Below are 5,000 nucleotides of genomic sequence, written 5' to 3'. Positions count from 1 at the left end.
CCAACGGGAGAAATCAGTAACCAAAGGGAGAAGTCAGTAACCAACGGGAGAAATCAGTAACCAAGCTTATTTTTGGTTGGTTACTGACTTCTCCGTTCAACTTGGAGCTGCCCTTGTGCACGATCAAGGAGGGGTATTATCCGCCACGGGGGCTTAATTTTCGCCTAAGGGGAGCGATTTGGAGGCCGTGGCCGGGTGAGGCGCGCCTCTCGAAGGGGAGGAATTTGAATTTCGGCTGCATTGAGGGTAGCTGCCCCGCTGTGGTGGTTTTTCGGAGCCTGAGCCCGAGCGGGGCGTCGGTTCCCGAGGTGGGCAGGAGTCGCTGTGCCCGTGAGGCTGCCTGGCCGAGTCGGAGTGCTGTGGGACGGCGGGGAGCGGGTTTTCCCGGGCGAGGGGGCGATCCCGAGGAAGGGGAGCGATTTGGAGGCCGTGGCCGGGTGAGGCGCGCCTTTCGGAGGGGAGGAATTTGAATTTCGGCTGCATTGAGGGTAGCTGCCCGCTGTTGTGGGTTTTCGGAGCCTGAGCCCGAGCGGGGCGTCGGTTCCCGAGGTGGGCAGGAGTCGCTGTGCCCGTGAGGCTGCCTGGCCGAGTCGGAGTGCTGTGGGACGGCGGGGAGCGGGTTTTCCCGGGCGAGGGGCCGATCCCGAGGAAGGGGAGCAGTTCCGAGGCCGTGGCCGGGTGAGGCGCGCCTTTCGGAGGGGAGGAGTTTGAATTTCGGCTGCATTGAGGGTAGCTGCCCCGCTGTGGTGGTTTTTCGGAGCCTGAGCCCGAGCGGGGCGTCGGTTCCCGAGGTGGGCAGGAGTCGCTGTGCCCGTGAGGCTGCCTGGCCGAGTCGGAGTGCTGTGGGACGGCGGGGAGCGGTTTTTCCCGGGCGAGGGGGCGACCCCGAGGAACTCGGCCGGCGGGGAGGCGTTCCGGCCCGGGCGAGGGGCGCGGACCCGACCGGAGACGTCCAAAACCTTGAAAGGGGTAAGCGGGAAAAGGTCAGCAAAGTGCCCGAAGCAGTAAGGCGAAAAAGCCGTCGGAACCTCCGAAAATGTCCAAAAGCGTGAAATCAGTAACCAGGAAAATGCATAAAAATGGCCAAAAGTGTGAAATCAGTAAGCAGGAAAAGTCGGGAAAAGTGTCTAAAAATGCTTGGAAATCTGAGGAAAATGCCCGAAAATGAGGCCCCTCGGTCGGGAGGAGGAAGTCGAAAATCCCCGTGCCCGACGAGGGAAGTCAGTAACCAGAAGGAAAAACTTAGAAAAAAATTCTAAGTGTCAAAAAAAATTCTAAGTGTCAAAAAAAATTCTAAGTGTCAAAAAAAATTCTAAGTGTCAAAAAGAATTCTAAGTGTCAAAAAAATTCTAAGTGTCAAAAAAATTCTAAGTGTCAAAAAAAATTCTAAGTGTCAAAAAGAATTCTAAGTGTCAAAAAAAATTCTAAGTGTCAAAAAAAATTCTAAGTGTCAAAAAAAATTCTAAGTGTCAAAAAAAATTCTAAGTGTCAAAAAAAATTCTAAGTGTCAAAAAAAATTCTAAGTGTCAAAAAAATTCTAAGTGTCAAAAAAAATTCTAAGTGTCAAAAAAAATTCTAAGTGTCAAAAAAAATTCTAAGTGTCAAAAAAAATTCTAAGTGTCAAAAAAATTCTAAGTGTCAAAAAAAATTCTAAGTGTCAAAAAAAATTCTAAGTGTCAAAAAAAATTCTAAGTGTCAAAAAGAATTCTAAGTGTCAAAAAAAATTCTAAGTGTCAGAAAGGGAAATGAGTAACCAAGAAGAGAAATGAGTAACCAAGAAATCAGTAACCAACAGGAGAAATGAGTAACCAAGAAGAGAAATGAGTAACCAAGAAATCAGTAACCAACAGGAGAAATGAGTAACCAACGGGAGAAATGAGTAACCAACGGGAGAAATGAGTAACCAACGGGAGAAGTCAGTAACCAACGGGAGAAATCAGTAACCAAAGGGAGAAGTCAGTAACCAACGGGAGAAATCAGTAACCAACAAGAGAAATGAGTAACCAACGGGAGAAATCAGTAACCAAAGGGAGAAGTCAGTAACCAACGGGAGAAATCAGTAACCAAGCTTATTTTTGGTTGGTTACTGACTTCTCCGTTCAACTTGGAGCTGCCCTTGTGCACGATCAAGGAGGGGTATTATCCGCCACGGGGGCTTAATTTTCGCCTAAGGGGAGCGATTTGGAGGCCGTGGCCGGGTGAGGCGCGCCTTTCGAAGGGGAGGGATTTGAATTTCGGCTGCATTGAGGGTAGCTGCCCGCTGTTGTGGGTTTTTGGAGCCTGAGCCCGTTCAACTTGGAGCTGCCCTTGTGCACGATCAAGGAGGGGTATTATCGGCCACGGGGGCTTAATTTTCGCCTAAGGGGAGCGATTTGGAGGCCGTGGCCGGGTGAGGCGCGCCTTTCGAAGGGGAGGGATTTGAATTTCGGCTGCATTGAGGGTAGCTGCCCGCTGTTGTGGGTTTTTGGAGCCTGAGCCCGTTCAACTTGGAGCTGCCCTTGTGCACGATCAAGGAGGGGTATTATCGGCCACGGGGGCTTAATTTTCGCCTAAGGGGAGCGATTTGGAGGCCGTGGCCGGGTGAGGCGCGCCTCTCGAAGGGGAGGGATTTGAATTTCGGCTGCATTGAGGGTAGCTGCCCGCTGTTGTGGGTTTTTGGAGCCTGAGCCCGTTCAACTTGGAGCTGCCCTTGTGCACGATCAAGGAGGGGTATTATCGGCCACGGGGGCTTAATTTTCGCCTAAGGGGAGCGATTTGGAGGCCGTGGCCGGGTGAGGCGCGCCTCTCGAAGGGGAGGGATTTGAATTTCGGCTGCATTGAGGGTAGCTGCCCGCTGTTGTGGGTTTTTGGAGCCTGAGCCCGAGCGGGGCGTCGGTTCCCGAGGTGGGCAGGAGTCGCTGTGCCCGTGAGGCTGCCTGGCCGAGTCGGAGTGCTGTGGGACGGCGGGGAGCGGGTTTTCCCGGGCGAGGGGCCGATCCCGAGGAAGGGGAGCAGTTCCGAGGCCGTGGCCGGGTGAGGCGCGCCTCTCGAAGGGGAGGAATTTGAATTTCGGCTGCATTGAGGGTAGCTGCCCCGCTGTGGTGGTTTTTCGGAGCCTGAGCCCGAGCGGGGCGTCGGTTCCCGAGGTGGGCAGGAGTCGCTGTGCCCGTGAGGCTGCCTGGCCGAGTCGGAGTGCTGTGGGACGGCGGGGAGCGGTTTTTCCCGGGCGAGGGGGCGACCCCGAGGAACTCGGCCGGCGGGGAGGCGTTCCGGCCCGGGCGAGGGGCGCGGACCCGACCGGAGACGTCCAAAACCTTGAAAGGGGTAAGCGGGAAAAGGTCAGCAAAGTGCCCGAAGCAGTAAGGCGAAAAAGCCGTCGGAACCTCCGAAAATGAGTAAAAGCCCGGAAGGAGTAAGGTGGAGAAGTCAGCAAAGTGCCCGAAATGTCCGAAGCAGTAAGGCGAAAAAGCCGTCGGAACCTCCGAAAATGAGTAAAAGCCCGGAAGGAGTAAGCGGGAAAAGTCAGCCAAGTGCCCGAAATGTCCGAAGCAGTAAGGCGAAAAAGCCGTCAGAACCTCCGAAAATGAGTAAAAGCCCGGAAGGAGTAAGCGGGAAAAGTCAGCCAAGTGCCCGAAATGTCCGAAGCAGTAAGGCGAAAAAGCCGTCAGAACCTCCGAAAATGAGTAAAAGCCCGGAAGGAGTAAGCGGGAAAAGTCAGCCAAGTGCCCGAAATGTCCGAAGCAGTAAGGCGAAAAAGCCGTCAGAACCTCCGAAAATGAGTAAAAGCCCGGAAGGAGTAAGCGGGAAAAGTCAGCCAAGTGCCCGAAATGTCCGAAGCAGTAAGGCGAAAAAGCCGTCAGAACCTCCGAAAATGAGTAAAAGCCCGGAAGGAGTAAGCGGGAAAAGTCAGCCAAGTGCCCGAAATGTCCGAAGCAGTAAGGCGAAAAAGCCGTCAGAACCTCCGAAAATGTCCAAAAGCGTGAAATCAGTAACCAGGAAAATGCTTAAAAATGGCCAAAAGTGTGAAATCAGTAAGCAGGAAAAGTCGGGAAAATGCATAAAAATGGCCAAAAGTGTGAAATCAGTAAGCAGGAAAAGTCGGGAAAATGCATAAAAATGGCCAAAAGTGTGAAATCAGTAAGCAGGAAAAGTCGGGAAAAGTGTCTAAAAATGCTTGGAAATCTGAGGAAAATGCCCGAAAATGAGGCCCCTCGGTCGGGAGGAGGAAGTCGAAAATCCCCGTGCCCGACGAGGGAAGTCAGTAACCAGAAGGAAAAACTTAGAAAAAAATTCTAAGTGTCAAAAAAAATTCTAAGTGTCAAAAAAATTCTAAGTGTCAAAAAAAATTCTAAGTGTCAAAAAAAATTCTAAGTGTCAAAAAAAATTCTAAGTGTCAAAAAAATTCTAAGTGTCAAAAAAAATTCTAAGTGTCAAAAAAATTCTAAGTGTCAAAAAAAATTCTAAGTGTCAAAAAAATTCTAAGTGTCAAAAAAATTCTAAGTGTCAAAAAAATTCTAAGTGTCAAAAAAAATTCTAAGTGTCAAAAAAAATTCTAAGTGTCAAAAAAAATTCTAAGTGTCAAAAAAATTCTAAGTGTCAAAAAAAATTCTAAGTGTCAAAAAAAATTCTAAGTGTCAGCGGAGGAAAGTCGGTGGGGAAGGGGAAAAATCCGAAAATCCACGCCGGGTTGGAGTTCCAGGGCCCCGCTGGAGGGGTGGGAATTCGCCCCGGCGCCTTGCCCCGTTGCAATAAAGTGTCCGCAGCCCGAAAACTTTAACTTTGAAAAATCACGGAAGTCGGCAAGGGGGACGATCCGAGTACCGTTTGCGGGCTTTCGGTGCCTCATCGTCGGACTGAAATTTCAAATTCGCCCCCAAAGTGCAACTCGTCATTTTCGGCCGGGGGGGTTGGCGGGGTACCCGGAGATTTTCGGGAACACGTTTTTTAGAACAAAATGGCGGCTCGGGACCACTTTGAGACAGGCCCGAGGAACGGTTCCAAAGACGGTGGGCGGCAATTTG

The sequence above is a fragment of the Stegostoma tigrinum genome, unplaced genomic scaffold, assembly GCF_030684315.1.
Source record: "Stegostoma tigrinum isolate sSteTig4 unplaced genomic scaffold, sSteTig4.hap1 scaffold_299, whole genome shotgun sequence".
Lineage (NCBI taxonomy): Eukaryota > Metazoa > Chordata > Chondrichthyes > Orectolobiformes > Stegostomatidae > Stegostoma > Stegostoma tigrinum.
The sequence above is the reverse complement of the archived record's forward strand: the minus strand, read 5'-3'. Positions refer to the sequence as shown.